This window comes from Cibotium barometz, chromosome 8 (genome assembly GCF_041138505.1).
Source record: "Cibotium barometz isolate CiBa-2024 chromosome 8, ASM4113850v1, whole genome shotgun sequence".
Lineage (NCBI taxonomy): Eukaryota > Viridiplantae > Streptophyta > Polypodiopsida > Cyatheales > Cibotiaceae > Cibotium > Cibotium barometz.
The window spans coordinates 31,827,958-31,848,925 of NC_141053.1; positions in this window are offsets into that span (position 1 = coordinate 31,827,958).

The following is a 20,968-nucleotide window of genomic DNA, read 5'->3' on the forward strand; positions in this document are numbered from 1 at the left end:
AAGAGTGGCTTAGACGCGCCTCGAGCGGGTCTCAAAGGTTATACTTCTTGATTCTGGGTTATTGCCCCTTCTTTTGACCTAACCTCCCTCATCTTCATCTTTTGTGGAAAGAGCACACTTTGAACAAAAGGGTATCGACACTTGTTCTTAAGTTCAAGTACTGCCTCAAGATCGGTTTGCTGAAATATTTTTATCCCGCTTAGCATATTCCAAACATCTCTTAATGCATTTCTTATATTGGACAAAGGAGTAATATACTCCAACATTTGTGCAAACTCATCGTCCCTGATATTTGAGTAACCATGTGCCTCATCCTTCATTAGCATGTCAAATATAACATCTTGGGCCATTGTTGTTTGCAACTGCTTTGTTGTAGTGAAAGGATTAAGGGCGACTCTCCTATTCACCTTCTCTTCCAAATTTTTCCCAATGCATATACTTATGCCTTCTTTATAAGGATGCACATGATTACCCATATGTATAGCACATCTACTTGTATTCTCGTGATCTCTTGGAAGACAGTAATAGATAACAGTTAGGCATGTTTTCACACATTCAAACATTTGATCATAATGTTTGTAGGAAATATTACCAAACTCTGAACCAACCATTCTCTGTGGACAACTTCTTTTCAATCGGCCTTTTCATTGTGTCTCATTATGCAAGTGTATCATGGCGTAATAAGAACAATCTACATTCACACACCGCAAATGGCCAGAGCACCTATTAAATCGAATAACACCGCCAAAACAACAAGAACTACATGCTACGTACTCAACCCATGAGTGTCCATCCTGCCTCTATTCCATACCATACATTGCAGAAGCTATCCCAAATGGCGGCAACTCAAAAGCAACATATCCATCATATGACGCTGGCAACTTATCCACTCTATGTATATTGATGTCACTACGTAATGCAGCATGCAAACTGCTATTGAGAGGAAGTGCCCTAACAGCATCTGACACGCTTAAAACATTATCTTTTTTAGCATTATTTTTATCCATATCAATAAAAATCTTATAAAATTGATACATATCTACATCAAGCTCAAAACCCATTTCACTTGTATTCAGCCGAATGGGGTCTGATTTCAAATGCTTAGAGATTAGAGAAAGGGACTTCAATGCAATCGGAAGTCCTGCCAGATCAAAATAATCCACATACTGTAGATAATTTTAGCTCAAAAATTCTCTCATTAGAGACCAGGCATAGTTTTTTTTCTTGGATTGGAGCCATACATAGTAATATTCCTGCTCATTGTATCCTACACGGTTCCACCAAACAGAAGGAGAAAAATGATACACAACAAACTAACGAAAGCTCAACTCTATGCAGTTTCAACCACCCGGTTCCTTGATTTTTGAACTAGACTAAGTCACTCCTTGTATTACCACTAATAACAAATAACGATTTTTAATGAAATATCCATTCTTTTTCTAAATAGTTGATTTTTATACATATATTCTGATTATTAAAAAAGCTAGATAATGAATATTTTTACTAATTCATTTGTGCTCAGCTCATTCATTGTTAACCCTAACATTGGATAATTTAGAAATATCTCTACTCATTTTCTATATCCAGCTGAACAGTTATAGCAAATCTCCAAATATTCTTTTAATTATGAACACCTAGTGGTGCCTTCAAAGTAGTCATCGTGATTATGACAGCTTTGAAGACACATTATATTTGCTTACTGGGATCGTTTCTTTCTCATTTAACACAGAAAAAACATATTTTTTATTTTTAAAACTTTTAATATTTTTCCACTAGGTATATTATTTTAAATAATTACAGCATAAATTTTCAGTCCAAACCTTGTTTTTTATATAAACAATCTAGTTGATTTTTCCAAATTTCTCTCAAGTTTATACTACATATTTCAAAATCAAATTTCTTTAATTGTTTAACAATTCCCCAGTTCCACCAATTTCATCAAACTAAATTAATAAATGTACTTTTCAGTTGTAATGTTTTCTCCATTCAATATAGAAATTACGGTTGTCTTTCTTAATTCATCACAAAAACACAAATTTTTTAATATTTTCAAATTAATCAAGCAATTTATAGAGTATTTTTTATTATTTTATATTTTACAAATCCTATGATAACTATGAAGAAGTAAATGACTATATAATATCAGCAGGGTATGTTACAATAAAAACTAAACACCAAATTTTAAAAAATTAATAACATTTACAAAACTAAACCCTATATTATTAAATAGTTTATGTATTATATACTAAACCATATAGTAGAGAAACTAAATAGTGTAGTATATACAATAGACTAAATAGTATATAAACTACATTACATTAACTAATTACATTAATACAATAAAAGATACACAATAAATATACTATATAGCATTTATTATAAAGAAATTTTAACAGTACTAAATAAAATCAGTAATGTGTTATTGAAGTTCTCAATCAATAAAGAAGTTCCTACGGGGGGCCAGCCGTTATTTCTATTATGTTTCACATCTTTGGTTGGCATCTGAAGTGTTTGTCCACCATTGATTTGGGTTCACGTCCGGTTTCATTGGTATCAGAGCGCAGCCTCTTGCATATTCTATATAGGCAGACGATCATATGGCTATGGACAGGACCTAGAGTTGCGAGGAACACTAACCTAATAGAAGGATAACACTTGAAGTGTTTCATGAGAGAGAAAACGATTCTCTCTGAGTGAGGGATTGAGGGAGTGAGTGAAAGGGAGTGAGAGAGATTGAGCACGAAGGCAGAGGGAACGCTTGGAGGTTTTCCTCACAGCTTCTACCCTAGAGGCACACTTGGAGCAATGTATACTCACAAGTTCTCAACATGCATCTGAGGAAGCTGCCAATGCCCAGGTATGCTTACTAGGCTTCAAGTCCAAGTGTTTAGGGTTTTAGTTAATAAAATTCTTTTCAAGTTTTGGAGTCCTGCTATTTAGGGTTTTACACATTAAAAATTTCTAGAAAACAGGCTGCACCACCGTGGCTTGTTTTCTGAGATTTTTTAAGGTTGAGTAGAAGAGCAATTGTGAACTTTAGCTCTACTGAAGAGGGTAGAACATGTGTAGACTATGGTTATTTTCTTGATTTGATAACTACATGTGTAGAACATGTGTACCAGAAGGTTATGTTCTTGATATGTGTAGAACTTGTGTATATGAAGGCTATGTAGAGTATCAAAATGGTGTGCTTAACTTGATATGTTAACTACAGTACATGAAGGTTTTCCTTATCAAAATGGGGTTCTTAACTTGAAAAAAAATTGCCCAAAAATAGGCCGTGTCGGCATGGCATGTTTATAGGCATTTTTTTCATGTTTTTGTAAGGATTCATGGTTATGTTTGCAAGGATGCTAGTTAAATGTGTTGAGCATTAGTTGGACTTGGATATAGAAGACACAAAATGTCATCTTTGCAAGTGTTTCAAGGATGGTCATCAATTTTATGAGAGGCTCATGAGCTGAGTCCGTATTTGTTTAAAAAAAGCCCTAGAAAGCCACATCGACGCAGCCTATTTCTAGGGCTTTTTTTTCCATATAAAACCCCATGATGTCTTGATAATATATTCAAAACCCCAAGATGTCTTGATGATATATACACTATGGTTATTTGGTAGAAGAGTCTAAGTTTGAAAAGAAAATGGTTATGCTCAGAAGGTTCTCAAGTGTATGGTTATGCTCAGAAGGTTCTCAAGTGTATGGTTCAATGCTTCAAAGGTTGTGCTCTTGTGGTTTGAGAGGGTTCATGAGCCCATAATTTGATTAAAAAAAGCCCCAAAAATAGGCTTGTTTCTTGGCTTTTTTTTTTCAAAGATTGTGAAGATGAAGGGTAATGGTTGCAAGGCTTATTGATGTGCTTTTGGAGCCTTATTAATGTAATTTTTGAGCCTTATTGATGGTTGCAAGGCTTATTGATGTGCTTCTGAGCCAAAATATGTGTCGTTGGAGCCTTAATGTGTGCTTTTGGAGCCTTAATATGAGCACTTGATATGTACCCTATATGAATATGAGCACCAAATATGTGAGCTTTCGGAGCCTTAGTGATGGAAAAAAATGCCCAAAAACAGGCCGCTCGGGCACGGCCTGTTTCTAGGAATTTTTTTTTTCAATGTCTAGATAAGATTCAAGGTACACAAGGAATGCTAATGAAGTACTCGTGGAATGTAGTGCATCTTGAAGGCATGTAGCAGCATCAGAGCAATTTTCAAAGAAGGTTCAAATTCATGTTGAGACTACTATTCAGAGGTTGCATTGTTATTGGCAATGCTTTGACGGGATATGTATGCCAAGTTTAGTACTATTGAAAAAGCATGGCGTGTTCTTGGGGAGTTTCCTATTCACTTTGCTATGGCTAGGGCAGATTCCTAATGCATTTATCGTATCATACGACCAAGTTTTAAATGCATTAATCACATCATACGGCTAGGGTAGATTCCTAATTAGAGAGTATGTCTTGGATATGCTAAAGATAGTGATGGTTTGCAAATATTTAACTCATTAGATGCAAAATAGGCCCGCTCTTTAAATGCAATAATCCTCCATGACTTTTTTAGAGCCTTACACGTAAAAAAAAACCCAAAAACAGACTGCATTGGCACGGCCTATTTCTCGACATTTTTTTTAGTAATTATAAGCCTTCAAACTATTACACTAAGGCACACCATATTTTGTGCTCATATTCACATAGTTCCATGATAGATTTAGGTAAGAGGAAGGTTATATATAGAACACATGTAAAGAGAAAGGTTATATATAAAACACATGTAAAATCGCTCTAAAATTAACCTCGATTTTACTAGAGATAGTTTTGTGAGGTTATTGCAGTATTTGATGGGATGTCATATGCTATTTGTTGAGCCACATTTAGAGTGGATATAGATTGTTTTTTGAAAATTTGATGTGGGCAAAAATGCCATATAAGTTTAAAAAGGCCATATTAGTTTTTGGGCTTTTTTTTTCATGTTTTGCAAGTTTCCAAGGTGTTTTTTGTTATGAGGCTCCACTGGTGTAATAATTGTTGTATACCCATGTAATGCCTTTTGTAAAGGGCATTAGTTAGAGTAGGACCATTGAATGGTACTACTTTTGGGTATTTGGTTTAATGCTAATACTACACATGGGTTATTAATATTGGTTGAAAACATTATTGCATCTTGGATGTTGGATTATGTATTGTTCATATATGTTACCTCTCAAGTGGTTAGAATTAGTCAATCACATCTTTAATATTTTTGCTATTTCAAATGGAGTGATGCACTTTTTGCTATTTTCAAGCTAAAATTTCTTATTGGTATTTTATAGTGGTACATATAAGAGATCTTTAATAATTGAAAATTAAAGGAATATAGTTTGATCTTGTTCTCAACATGCATCTGAGGATACCTTTTGATATTAGTCATCTCATGAATCTTGGATGAAAAGTGCAGGGGAGAAGAGAGCTTGAGCTCTTGCAAGCACACACACACTCACACAAACCCTAGAAGAGAACACACAAGGTGAGAGACTCGAAATTCTTCTTCGTCTTCACACAACAAAAGAGATCTACAAAGAAAAAGTGACTAACACACATAATAGAGTATATACAAGTGGTTCATAATGTGAACACGCTCAGAGGAGTGGGTAGGTGTGGACTAGTTGGTGTAGTCCCAGTTGTAGAATCTCTTACGAAGATATGTCGGTGCCAGCTACCAAATCCGCCAGTGATGTAAATGTAGAATGGTCATGAAAGTGCCTTGTGAGTGGTGTCAGCTCATGTTGAGTTTGATATCTTAGCACTCCCCCTCAAGCTTAACTCCAGCTCATGAACTCCAAGCATATCTCGAAATCTGCCGAGCTTCTCAGCTCCCAAGGCCTTCCTGTGAAGATGTCAGCGACCTGATCCTGTGTGCTAGTCAACGTAGGCCAAGTTGATGTCTCCTCCCAAGCAGGGATTTTATATTCACGTGATCACAAAATTTTTCTTGTTAATAACATGTGTGAACATGTTATTAACATGTTCACATGTTAACATGTTCACAAAAAAGCCGGTGGCAAGCGACCTGGTAACCGGGAAAAATCCCGCCGGGCTTTTGATATACCCCGGCGGGCCCGCCGGGCTTATGCTTTACCCGGCGGGGTCGTCACATATCCCGGCGGGGTACATTTTTCTATATATATGGGCCCGGGGGGCCCTTTGGGATTTCATTGCTGACAGCATACACAGGTAATAAAAACTTGTGTGTGTGTGTGTGTTTGTGTATGTGGGTGTGTTCGTGCGGGCAGCCGCCCACTGTCGCAATGCGCGGCAAGATGTGGGTGGTCCGCCACACGAGGGATGTGTGTGTGGGTGAGTTCGTGCGGGCAGCCGCCCATTGTCGCAATGCGCGGCAGGATTTGGGTGGCCCGCCACACGACTGGTGTGTGTGTGTAAGGCCATTCTTCGGAATGGTGCTTACCCTGGGGCACTTAGTCGGTAACGCGGCTAGTCTGTGTCCTATGGTAAGTATGGCACGCCGTAGCGGTACTAGTCGGTAACGCGGCAAGCATAGTATCGTTATGGCGATGTCACCTTCCCTTCCCTTCCCTTTGTCAAATGCGGACATATGGTCGGTAACGCGGCCAGTGTATGTTCGTATCCTATTGGTATTCCCATAGAATCGGGCGGCATTTTGTCGTTAACACGGCAAGTTGGTGTCGTCCGCTAGTGCATAAAATGTTTTTTGCATATTGCGGCATTTGATCGTTAACGCGGTCGAAAAAGTGTCGTAAATTTGCTTGCGTATTTCGGCATATGATCGTTAACGCGGTCGAATAAATGTCGTTAATTTGTTTGATTTGACTTGTATTGTTTTTATTGTGTTTGATCCATGCGATACTTGGTTGCTAACGCGGCATTAGTATTTCATGGATCAAAGTTTACATCATATTGTCTAACCATTTTATTTTATAATATCGTGATTCGTAACTCGAAAAATATGAATCTCTCTCTTCTTACCCCCCTCTCTCTCATGATACACTTCACAACTCTTCTCTTTCTCTCTCATGATTCACTTCACAACACGATAGATGTGTAGATAATGATTTTTTTTCTTTCTCTTAAAATATACATAATTCTTAATAATTTCTTTTTTCTCCCTCTATTTACTTAAAAATTAAAACAATACATTATTTTTCTCTTTAGGAACTCCCAAAAACATTAAAAATGTGATTTAATGTTTCTTCTCTCTATCTGTCACAACTCTCTCTTCCTCTCCTCTCTCTCTCTCTCTCATGATACACTTCACAATTCTCTCTCTCTCTCTCTCGCAATGATACACTTCACAACTCTTTCTCTCTCTCTCTCATGATACACTTCACATCTCTCTCTATCACGATAGGTATGTAGATGAGGAGTGCTTTAGGATTACAAAACATTATTTTTCTCTCTTTAGGAACTCACAAAACTATAAAAAATATTATTTAATGTTTCCTCTCTCTATCTGTCACACCTCTCTCTCTTCCTCCCCCTCTCTCTCTCTCTCTCATTCGATAATGTATACACTTCGTAAGTAATAATGCGCTTGTTGCGGTTGTCTCACGTTCGATAATGTATTGCATGATGTTGAGTTCAGTAATGTTTGATATATTTTGTTTTTGTTTGATCATTGATAAGTAATGATACACTTATTGCTGTTTTCTCACGTTTGATGATGTATTGGATGATATTGAGTTCATTAAAATTATTTGATATTCCGTTTTTGTATGAACATTGACGATATTGATATACTTGTTGCTGTTCTCTCACGTCTGCTTGATGTTTATTTCAGTAATGTTTGATATTTTGTTTTTTTATGTTTAGTGTTATTTGCTAGATTTACGAAGACGATCAACATGCTTTCTCCCGAAGAGCGCAAAATTGTTCTGCGAGCAATTCGCGTTGAAGCGGTCATCACAGTATCACAATGTACTGATGATGTCGTCAAGAAGATCAACGAGTCTGAGATACTCATGCGAGATCTCATAGACCAAATATGGGAAAATGCACAGCGTCGGCTTCGAAGCGGAGGCAACGCTGAGCTGCTAGATAGACAGAAGATAGCAGATTTCAACCATCAGCACATAACACGAACCATTTTGGGGAGCATGCAAGTAGCGTGCAGTGATCTTCGAGATGCTGCCCCGCCTGAAGCCAACATGCAACGTCTACAGTTATGGGACGTTGTGTGGAGCGAGCAAAGGGCCAAGAGCAAGCGCATGAAGGCGTTGGATGCAGAGTCCCTCCCCAAGAGAGTGCGAATTGCCCAGGACGTCGCTGCAACGTCCAGTCAGGCAGATGCAAGTGGTACAGGTGTCATTAATCGTACCATCTACAATTCTATGTGCACACATCTTATTGGCATCCCGCACGAAGCTCTTCACGAAGGACGAACAATAGGCTCCGGTGTGTTTGGAACTGTAAAAGAGTATGCAATTAAAGGCATATCATTTTTACCGGAGCACATCACTTTTTGCGGAAAGCACTACAAAGGAGAAGGCAGCGCGAAGTTCGAGAGCTTCCAGGCAGAGCAGGGTATGCAAGTGCTACATCCATCGATTGTCCGATGCATTGCCTTTACAAAAGAGGCTCCTTGGATCACAATTTTCTCGTACTTTAATGGCGGCGCTCTTGGTGATACTCTACTGAAAGTTCCCTTCAGATTCAGTGAGTTCACCAGAGCCATTTTTCGTTTGGATCGAGGATGGAGACAACCACCGCCTGATAATATCCCTTTAGGTCATCTAGAACTTTCAAAAATAAAAGAGGTAGTAATAAACATGCCACATATTATGCATGCCCTAGTGGAAGGTGTAGCGGCAGCGCATATGGCAGGTATTGTACATACCGACCTACATCCTTTTAATGTAGTGTTGGATTATACAAAAGAGCTAAAGCCATGCATAGGTATTATCGATTGGGGATTGCTGCTGAGAGCGCCCAAAAAACGGGTGTCTCTCAATTTTGTTTATGAAGCAGACAAGAACCCCGAGAAGGTGGCACAGGCAGTCTCCCACGCAGACAGAGAGCGAAATAAACGGCCGTGGATAGCCCCAGAGCTTTATGATCCATTTTTGGCAGATGCATACACTCCTGCATCTGATGTTTTTGCCTTGGGATATTTATTACAAACTTTATATGACTTTTGGAAGAAAGTGCAAGAGTTGTGGATGGATAATAGTTCCTATGACAAAGTTACCATGGATACTATTATTCATAGAGTCAAAAATTGGATGTTTCTGCCTAATCGCGATGAGCGAAAATCAATTTTGCAAGTAGTTGAATTTTTTAGGTCACTAAATACTGACCCTACGAGGGCACAACGTCCTCTTGTAGAGCTATCGGTGGCATTCACCCCGACTTTGTAATGATACAGTATCAAGAGATGAAGTTTCAGGAATTTGAGAATTTGATGTGTCTAATGTTTCAAAATTTTGTTTCTCTTCAAAATTTGATGTGTCCAATGTTTCAAAATTTTGTTTCTCTCTTCATTGAGTCTTTGCAATATCTCTCTCCTCTTCTGGTGTATAAGTTTATGTTTTCTCTTCAAAATTTGATATGCGAGCATTGTTTGAAGTGTTTTTGGAGTCAAGTGGATATTTCTCATCGAGTCTTTGCAATACATATCTCCTCTCGTTGTGTTTGACTTCAAGATTTCGAGAGCAATGGTCAATTTATCTTACGTTCGTTGATCTTTACAGTTTATTAAAATCCTAAAGTCGTTTACGTTCATGCAGATATGGAGCAGGCGCAAGCGAACGAGCATCAGGAGTTAGCCAAGAAGGCATACGAGAGAATGAAGGCCCTTGCACATGGCCTGACAGCCCGCGAAGCTACAAGAACAGCGTGCAGATTATCGAAATGGATAAATCCAACATATGCCCAATGGAAAGACATAAACAAACGGGTAACCACAGAGATGATAAAGGCAATATGGCCATGTCCAGATGGCGAGATAAAGAAGGGAAGATGGAAGATTTCTCGTTGCACTCACGATGATATCAAAACTAATGCCGAGCGCATTTTCTTGGAGGTGTACGGCCTTCCTCTCCATAACGCCGACGCTCCACTGTATTTTGCTAAAATGCTATATGCTCACTTTATACTGGAAACTCCAGTGGACTTCGCCTCCAGAGAGGCCACTGTCAACACCCACGACATACGTGAAGAGACAGTTACATTCACAAGAGAAGAACTTGCCCTCATGGTGGAGGGCGCCGGACTGGAGTTAAACCAGGTCAAAGAAAGCTTAGGGGCACAGCTAGCAGAGAAGGAGAAAGAAGCTGACCGATTAACTCAAGCGTCAACTCCTCCCCCGGCCAATAGAGGAATTCAAGAGCAGCTAACAAAGATCAGCCAAGACGTGCAGAGCATCTCTTCACGTATTGCTCCTGTGCGCCAAGGAAACCACATCTCTCATTTTTTGATACATCCTGATCTTGTGGGAGTTTCTGCTGAGGCTACAAGTTCCTCCACCCCCCAATGTCTTGTATGTTACAAAGTATTCGATGGGTGGAGCGGCCAGTATATACTACCATGTGGACACTACTACCACTTAATATGTTTAGTGAGACAAATGCAAAATACTTCCACATGTGCATTGTGCAATGTCCCAATAAATCAAGGTATTTATACAGTGTTCGGCATGGCTAGCGAATATAAACCACCAGGACCTTTAGATGCAACTCCTAGTGCAATTCGCAATTTATTTCAAGATGAGAGCTAAGAAAAACAAATTCTACTTTTGTATTGATAATTTCTCCAAATATGATCATTTGTACAAGTACTTTTTATTAAATTAATGAAGTGACTTCTTCCTCTATGTCAGTATCTTGCTCCAAAATTCTTTCACCGTTTACTCTCTCGTCTGCTATATTAAGCTCATCTAATTCAATGTCTAAATTGTCTTCTATCTCAAGGGTGGTGCACAACGTACGTCCAACATCAAAGTTCTCGTCTACTACATCTTCACAATTGTACATCCATCTGGGCATATCTTCTTCATACTCTTCGCTTTCGATGTCTCGCAAGATCTTTTCATTGCAGTACATGTAAACAAGTTTATCTGCTCGATCTGCAAGAAGTCGATTGCGAATAGTACTATGAATATATTTATACATGCTCCAGTTTCTTTCTGAGCCTGAGTTTGAAGAGCACTGATTTAGAACCTTCATCGCAAGGTTGCGCAATAAAGCATAATGCTCACCACCATTCATCATCCACCACTTCCATGCAGGTTGCTCTTTAGCCATTTGTTGAACAAGGGAGTTGGAAAATAAACCCTCTTTCAACCGAAATGAGGTCATCTCCTTTATGCACTGTACACGATCATCATCATTATTATAGAAAGTGTTTACCACTTTATAAAAATCTTGCACCACCTCAACGTTGGACATCAAATCCATATTCCAATATTCAGGATCTAACATGTAAGCAGCACTGTGCAGTGGTGAATGCGCTCCAATCCATCTAGCATGAAAGTACTTCAACAGAACTTTTCTTTGTCTACTAGAGAATGGTACACGCCATTGCTTTTCCACCACTGAATGCTCTAATTTCTCAGGACACTCCAAACTCCGCTGGACAGTCCACCATTGCATCCATGCTTTTCCGAGATTAGGCGCTCTTTGATCAAGGCTTCGTACAGCATACATAACAGGCATCATTACATGGTATGCGTCCATCACACTGTTCCACCAACTTCTTGTCGTAAGCGCTGCCTTCAAGACTTTGATTTTCTCTTTCACTTTTTCAAGTTGAGTGTTCTCCCAGTCATGAAATGCCATGCATGTAAATGTTTCACAAACTGCATCTTTATTTCTAAGAAGAGACTCAAAAGTGTAAAAGTGAGTGCAAAACCTAGTCTCCGCTGGAAGCTTTAACATAACTGACATGCGAGGTCGAAACATATCCAAAACTCTCTGTCTCTTGAGCATGAATTTCACAAGCTGGCGAGCAGTGTCGACGATTGACGCAAACCATTTGGTATCATCAGATTTATACCAATCTTTTAATACAAGATTCAAACTATGAGTATTACAGCCTACCGGAAAAATATGTGGATATTGTCGCTGTAGGATTCTGGATGCATTTTTACAATTTTTTGCATTGTCCATGACGACTTGGACTACATTTTTGGCACCCACTTCCTCTATCACAGAGCTAATGACTTGAGCAATGTAAGCCCCAGTTTTGATTGAACCAGCTGAATCCACGGCACGGATGAAAGTCTCACCTCTAGGTGAAATAACCATTACATTAATTAATGGTTTTCTTTGCACATTAGACCATCCATCACTTACTATACTACATCCAGAAAGCTCTATATTGCTAAGAATTATTCTTTGTACACGTTCTTTTACTTGCGCATAACATTTCTCTAATAGATCATTTCGCATAGCATGGTACGTAGGCGGTGAAAACCCTGGTCCAAACTCACCAATTTTCTTCCATGCTCTCTTCCAATGCTCACTGTCCACCATCATCATAGCACTCCCAGAAAAGTAAATCGCTTCAGCAAGGACGAGTTGTGCATCATCGAGTCGACCTTGACGTAGGCTTTCTTGCAATGAAGTTTGACGCATGGGTATATTTCCTACATCAAAGTTTTGCTTGCAAGAAGATGCACTGGGTAGATTACTTTCTGGCTGCATATTGCCGTTCGGGGTACAAGTAGGCGATGTAGTGGGAGTTTGATGATTAGAACAACAGTGTTCTTGCTGCCTTGATACATTAACGGTAGGAGTGTCATGTTTTCTTGAATCTTTCTTTTGAATTTCTTCTCTTATGCGTTTGGCCACTATAGGTGCAGAGGGGTGGGTACATGACTTTTTCTTCGGTCCGCCTAAAAAGTGTTCTCTTAGTCGAGGCGCCCCACCTGATTTTACTGCATGGCATAGCTTACACTCCCAATCTATGAATCGATCACCAACGTTAATTGCATATTGCCACTCTATCCCAGGTGCCTTTTTTTTCCTGCTATTTGAAATTTGGACTCTATTGGAGGTATCACTGGATCCAACATTGTCCTCCATCTCAACAAATAACCTATTCAACCAAGCATATAACAATGAATACACAAATGAAAAAACAACAAATCACTCACGTATAACAAAACATACATCTGCAGACAAAGTACTTCGAAACTATCTTGACAAATACAAAAGATCATCACATAACACAAAACTATTTCAAACTATCTTGCAAGGTCTTACTACAAAACTACTTCGAAACTATCATGCACATTGCACCCCCAATGAAGGATGCCTTTTGTACCCAATTAAGGATACTTTACACAATCAAAGATCTATGCTTGCCCAATACTCTAGTATAGGACAATAGACCTTCTCTAACATTCACAAAAAAAAATCAAAGATCTATGCTTGCCCAATACTCTAGTATAGGACAATAGACCCTTGTCTACTCTAAACTATATCAAGTATCAAGAACCAATACAAGCCCTTAAGCAGGACTCTTGGCTCCATCAAACCATTCATAAAGCAGAATGAGGTAGATTACGTACGTGGCTCAAATGCAAAGCTGAATGACTCCAAATTTGTCCCTAAATCTCCGCAAGTATTAGCTACGAACCACACCCTGCCCCCAGTTCAAAGAACTAAGGACGAGTGGCCCAATAGCCTTAGAAGTGCCTACAAGGAAAGACGACAGCCCCTAAAATAAGGACGTTCTTCCCAAGAGGACACTTCTAGCAACTCGAGAGCTCTACAAGTACTTTGAGGAGAGATATCACGCCCCCAAAACAAGGACTATCTTTCCAAAAGTTGTACGACGGGTGTCGGGCAGTGTTTATATACAGAATAATACCCCGCCGGTGTTTTTTGTTTTTCCCGGTGGGCCCGCCGGGCTTTTTCTTTTCCCGGCGGGCCCGCCGGGAAAACCTCATACCCCGGCGGGCCCGCCGGGAATGGTAGAAGCTCGGAGGTATTACTGGAATAGTGGGTTCCGGCAGGTCATTTCTCAGGTCATGTGAATATATAATGTGATCACAAGTTTTAATATGTTAACAATAGGTTTTGTTAACGTGATCACGAAATTGTGAAGACGTTAATGAAATCCCTGCTCCCAAGGCTCTCTCCCTAATGAAGTGGTAATGTACCTCAATGTGTTTTGTCCGTGCACTTCCTTTTGAGAAGACTTTTCACATGCTCAATCTCATCCAAGTTGTCACCCCAACAATAAGATCATCTACATATATGGTGATGATCACAATAAGATCATCTACATATATGGTGATGATCATAATACCCTTATCACTCTTGTGCACATACACTACAAGGGATCGGGCTCATACCCGCGCTCCTAGCTGCGAAAAATGACTTGTGGAAAAAAAGTAGCGGGCCCGTGTATCAGTGCGTGTATCATCGTAGCCAGAGACCTGCGTGTAAAAGCGCGTGTATAGACGCAGTCAGACGTGCTAATACGAGGGCTTATACACGCATTTTGTCAGTTTAGCTGCGCTTATACACGCGCATTTCACAGAGTATCCGCATATATACACGCGACTTTTACAGAGTTGACGCGTCTATACATGCAAACAGAGAGCAAAAAAAAAAAATCCAGAGAGTGCTATTTGGTACCTGAATGTTGTTCCAGCATTCCAGCACCCAATAGCATTCTCTGGATTTTTTTTGGGTGCATTGCACCATCCAAGAGGAAGATTTAGTGCATTGTCATTACACGATTCAAGAACGACATGAATGCATACATTGTCAATACACGATTCAAGACAGACATGAATGCAATACTATCAATTCAGGATTCAATATTACTATCAAAATTTTATGTGTACACATATATACAAGGGAGTCCATATGTCAAAGTAGCCCATGGCTTCAATTATAAACAAATATATACAAAATAAAATTGGTTTGTCTAAAAAAGCCCATGGCTTCAGTTACAAAAATATATATACAACCACATCCTCAATATGGAATGTGATACTATAAGTCTGAGTACTACTCAGACCCAGATGATGACCCGCTGCTCCCTCCATGATCAGATGAGCTCACATTGATATACATGTCCGATGAGTAGTGCTCACACCCAGCAGGAGTAGTGGCGGCGGGTGGATCATCAGTGGGGACAGGAGCATCAGCAGGTGCAGCAACAGCTTGTGCCTGTTCAAGTAATATATCATATATAAGTATATATATATGTAATTCAATAAACCAAAATTATTCGTTTAGAGTTTTCAAGTACCTGTTGACCGTATGGTCTCATGGCCATCTCAAACTGTGCGTCCGTAATACGTCCCTCGGTTTTGAAGAGGGCCCACGTGTCACGTCTGCTATGCCGGCGAGCATACCCAGTATCGTGGGCTGTGGGCTTCCTCCCCATAACCCGTCTCTGTATCATAGTCAACACAATTTGTAAGATTAAAACAATCATAGAATCAATGAATTAAGTAAACAATCAAATAAAGTGGCAAGACACTTACGAACTCTACCTCCCATGACTCGACGTCGCCAAATCCGAAATGCGAAGATCCAATGGTCTCCATCTGGATCCGTCGTGCCTCCACATGCTGCCTGCTCTTCACGCCACCCTCTGCTCGTTTCTTTGCCTTCTTCCACTCGCGTTTGTGTGCAGTGGGTAGGTTTCTCGGCAGGATAGCCACCCGCAGCTACATTTAGCCCATCATCGTACGCGAGTTTCTTAAGGTGAGATCTTTTATTACTTAAGATCTCCCTTATTCGCATCCTTCCCCATACATCCGAGAATGTTGCATGTGGGGGATTGGGATACCGACTATGTACAGCATCTATCACCTCCCCAACTAATCGGCTATTTTGATCTTTAAATTTAATAAAACAATTTCTGTAGAAGTTTGAAACTACCCCACGCATGTACTCCATTACCTCTTTCCCCCTCGCATCCATCACTATCCCGCCCCCCTATCCGTCACATCATAGTAAATCACTCCCTCCACCTCTCTCACCTCCTCCTCCTCCTCACTGTCTCCTCTAACTCTTCTCCCTCTATCTCCTCTCTCACCGCGTGCCCTACTACCTCCCCCACCAAAGCACGAGCCGCATCCTCCACTCCCACTCTTCCTACTGCGGCGTTTGCTCTCCTCTGTAATGCGGGTGGTCACGACTGGGGGATTATGTACGTGATTGTGTACGTGACTGTGACTGTGAGGGAGTACGTGATGGTGGCTGCTGTGAGCCCTGACGTGAAGGTGCCTCGGAGGGTGTGCGTGAGTGTGTTTGGGATGGGGTATGTCTCCTCGGTGGGTGTGGAAGAGGAGAAGCTGCATGCCGTCTCGTCGGACTCGCAGGCATAGACGGCAGTGGAGTGACATGGATACTCGGAGGCAGGGTGACTATACCAGAGAATCCAGGAGGGGGATGGGCATACATGTACTCTATAAGCTCAACTGGACCAGGATGGCGCCCAAAATGATTTAGCATCTCCATCATCCAAGTGCCGTACGCAAATGGATCGGATGAAGAACCTGGATCCATGAAGAATCTGCAAAAATAAAAGTATATACATGAAGGATCCATGAAGGGGATGGCGATAAGAGCTACTATGAGAGGCGATAAAGGGGATGGCGATGCCGGGAAACACTCTATGTATCAAAGCACAGTCGCCATGAAGGGAATCACTCTATGTATCAAAGCACAAAGATAGATTGAAAGCACAAACTTTATGCAGCATCTTGATCAAGGTTGTTCCTATACATGCTTGATGATTCCCCATGATGACAACTAGCTATGGAGTGGCTTGGAAACTGCTTACAAGATGATTCCTCATGTGCGATGCTAGGTGGCCGAATTAGTAACAAAATGCTAGGTAGTGGATCATCTCTTTCTTGATTGGATCGGCAATCTCTATGCTTTGGGAGGACCAAACATGCAAGCTAGCACATATGATTTGTGAAGGCAAGCCATATGTAGATGGGATCATCTCTGTCTTAAGCTGGATCGATAAGCAAGACATGCAAGCATGGGTGAACTTTAAGGACAAACACAGTCGCGTGTAAAAACCCGTCCAAAAACGCGTGCATCTGCGCGTGAACAATCTGTGCAAACAGGGTACACGCAGACATACACGCGCTCGTACACATGGCCTGCACAAAAACTTTTTCGAAAATGACAGACCACCGACAAATCTTTCTTATAAAGAAAGCTCAGACTGTCACTATCGTTCAAAAAAATACTGAAGCAGGCATGACCAAAGAAGTGTTGCCATATATATAGGCAGTGATGTGTGTGAACACACTTAGGACCGCCGGGGCACTTTTTCCCTCTTTAGGAGGTTTCTTCCCCCGGCTTGTATATACGCCCATCATTCTAGGACTAACTTATCTTTTGTACATTGACACAATCTAATACTTTGTGTTGTGTGTATTCTTGCTTCTTCTTCTCCAAGCTTTGTGTGCTTTCCTGCAACCCTAATTCCAACAATTGGTATCAGAGCAGGTATCGGTTCCTAGGGCTACGCCGCCACCACCCTCCGACTCACGTTCTCCGATTGAGGTGAGCTTTCATGAGCGCTTGCAAGCTCTCAGAAATCGCATCTGAGGTCGTTTCGGGCTCTATTTTTGCATTGCAAGTTATGCACAGGTATTTTCGTCATTTTCTGCAAAAATTTTGACAGTGCAGTTTTCTGCAAAACAAGCATACGTATTCTACTGTGGATCGTGCTACATAGCACAAGTTGTTCTCTGTTCAGTCTTTGCTTTCATTACAGGTAGCTTTTGCATCAGTTTCAGTCAGTGGCCATGGCTGATAACAGCAATGATGTATTTCACATGTTGCCTGCTGATGACAAATTGGATAGAGATAGCAACTACCCACTTTGGGTATACATGATGCAGCATGTTTTGGTTGCAAAAGGAGTGTAGAACATTGTGCAGGGTATGGATGTACGTCTAGGTTTTGTGGATGTAGGATCTGTTGAGGATGTTGCAGGTTCTAGCAGCTCTACTGTTGCTGCTGTTTTACCCACTGCTGAACAAGCTCGTTGGGATGGTAAAGATGCGCAGACTCATGCCTTGATTGCACTTTCTGTCAAACGTAACATCACCCCACATATTCGTTCAGCTAAAACAGCAAAACAGGCTTGGGATATTCTAGCTGGTTTGTATGCAGGTCGTATAACGAGGCAAAAATCTCTTACCTGCGTAAAGAGCTAGAATCGAAGATTATGCAGGAAGATGATGACATGAATGTTTTTCTTGCTGAGATTAAAGATCTCAAGGAACATTTGATTTCAGCAGGTGAGATTATTCCAGATCATTCTCTTGTGCAGACTGTTCTTGATGCTTTACCTGAGTCATATCAGACTTTTGCTTCCACGTGGAGACTTGTTACTGAGGACAGACCTGATGTTGTCAAGTATGATACTTTAGTCAACAAGCTCTTGCAAGAAGCGCAATCTAGGCAAAACAGGGCTAGGCAGCGTGCAGTTGATCAGGCATTTATTGCTGTCCAACAGAGAAGAAGTGGTAAGGCAGTCCCTTCCACTGTTTCTTCTCCTATTAGTAGGTCTGCAACTTCTTCTCCTTCCACAGGTAGCAACAATAAGTCTGAGAAGGCTCTTGATAAAGGCAAGAAAAAGACCAGGTGCAACTATTGTAAGGCAAATGATCATGTCATTAAGAATTGCCCTAAGCTAAAGGCTAAAGAGGCAAAGAAGAAAGAGTCAAATGCAGCCACAATAGGAGATGCTTCTACAAATATAGATTCTGCAAATGTTGTGCAGGATACAGAATGGGCATTTAGCGTGTATTGCCAGTATGACCCATCTGTACTACATGATGCATGTTTGGCAGTTTCTATTGACTCTCATGTATGGTATTTTGACAGTGGTGCTACAAAGCACATTACCTCGTATCGTGATATGTTCACTTCTCTTGAGGCTGTCCCTATTGGGAATAATGTCACATGTGCCAATAATGCTTCTTATCCAGTGAAGGGCATTGGTAAAATTATGCTTACTGCTGCAAATGGCAGCACTTTCACACTTTCAGATGCTTTGTATGTGCCAGGGATAAAGAAGAATCTATTGTCTATCTCTGTGCTTGTTAGACTTAGACTTGTAGTCAAATTTGTGGATGACAGATGTACTGTTCATGATTTGACTTCTGGTAATACGATTATTGTATGTGGCACCTTGTTTCGTGGGCTGTATAGGCTTAATTCTTATGACAAGTGTGTGGAAGATTCAGCAAATGCAGTTTCTGATGAAAAGGCAGTTTCAGATGCAAAACTATGGCATGCTCGTTTTGGTCATTTGAACTTTGCTAGTTTGCTGCGTTTGTAGAAATTTGATATGGTTGCTGCATTGCCCCCTCTTGAGGCACCATTGAAACATGTTTGTGAGATGAAGGCTATATTTTGGGCAAAATGCAGCCTTCTATATTTCCAAAGGATGGTTCTGTGCGGGCCACTCGCAAATTACTACTTGTACATAGTGATGTATGTGGGCCTATGCAAACTCCGTCATTTTGTAAACACTTGTACTTCGTGACTTTCATTGATGATTACTCAAGGCATGCATGGGTATATCCACTGAAGGCAAAGTCCGAAGTGTTTTTGTGCTTCAAACAGTTTTTGCTTATGGTTGAAAATGTATCCAATTGTAATGTGGGCACCCTCTGTTCTGATCGAGGGGGGGAGTACGTCTAAAGAGTTTGATGCATTTCTGGCTAGTCGTGGGATAAAACACCAATGTACAGTGCCGTATACCCCTCAGCAAAATGGTGTTGCTGAGAGAAAAAACAGGTCACTTATGGAGATGGCACGATGTATGGTCAAGAGCCAAGCTTTGCCACATGCGTTTTGGCTTGAGGCTGTCATGTGTGCTGCATATGTGCTCAACAGGTGTCCCACTAAGGCCTTGCAGTCTATTACTCCATACGAAGCTTGGCATGGCAGGAAGCCTTCTATTGGTCACTTGCGTGTCTTTGGTTGCTTGACCTATGCTTTAGTGCCTGTGCAACAACGCAAAAAATTGGATGATAAGGTTGTCAAATGCATTTTTGTTGGTTACAGTGCTGAGAGTAAGGGTTACAGATTGTATCATCCACAGTCAGCGCGTATCTTGATTAGTCGAGATGTTGTTTTTGTGGAAGATGCTGTGCAGCCTTTGTTATCATGTACCAAAGAGACAGGTGTGAGCTCACGGGATGTATTTGATACATTGTTGCCTCTATTTACAGGTGGGAATTGAAATGTAAGTCCTAAGGAGGCAAATATTCAGCCTATGCAGATTTCAAACGACATCATAGATCAGCCTATTTCTGATGCAGATTTACAGGATATAATTCATGAGGATAGGGCTGAAAATGAGCAGGCTAGAGGTATGCCTAAATGGCTGGTGCAAACCTTGCGTGATAGTAAAATTGATGCACCTATGTCTAGTCGTACTCGTTCAGGTATTCAGCATGCCTCTTATGCATCAGATTGTTATGCTTTGGCTGTGTCTAGTATGTGTGAAGAGGAAGAACCTCTTTCATTTGATGAGGCACAAAAATCAGAAAATTGGTTGGCTGCAATGCAAAGTGAATATGATGCTATAATGAAGAATGGTACATGTCTTTGTGTGATTTGCCTATTGGTAAAAAGGCCATTGGATGTAAGTGGGTTTTTAAATTGAAACGAAAGCCAGATGGTAGTGTTGATCGCTATAAGGCTAGACTTGTTGCAAAGGGTTATGCTCAAGAAAAGGGCATTGATTTTGATGAGACCTTTGCTCCCACTTGTCGTATGACTACCATTCGTAGCATTTGTACATTGGCAGCTCATAATGGTTGGAATGTACATCAATTGGATATAAAGACTGCGTTCTTGAATGGAGATTTGCATGAGGAGGTGTATGTATCGCAGCCTCATGGTTTTGTTCAAAGAGGGCAGGAAAACAAAGTGTGCAGGTTGAAAAAGGCTTTATATGGTTTAAAGCAAGCTCCACAAGCTTGGTATGAAAAGATACATGCATATTTGACTGC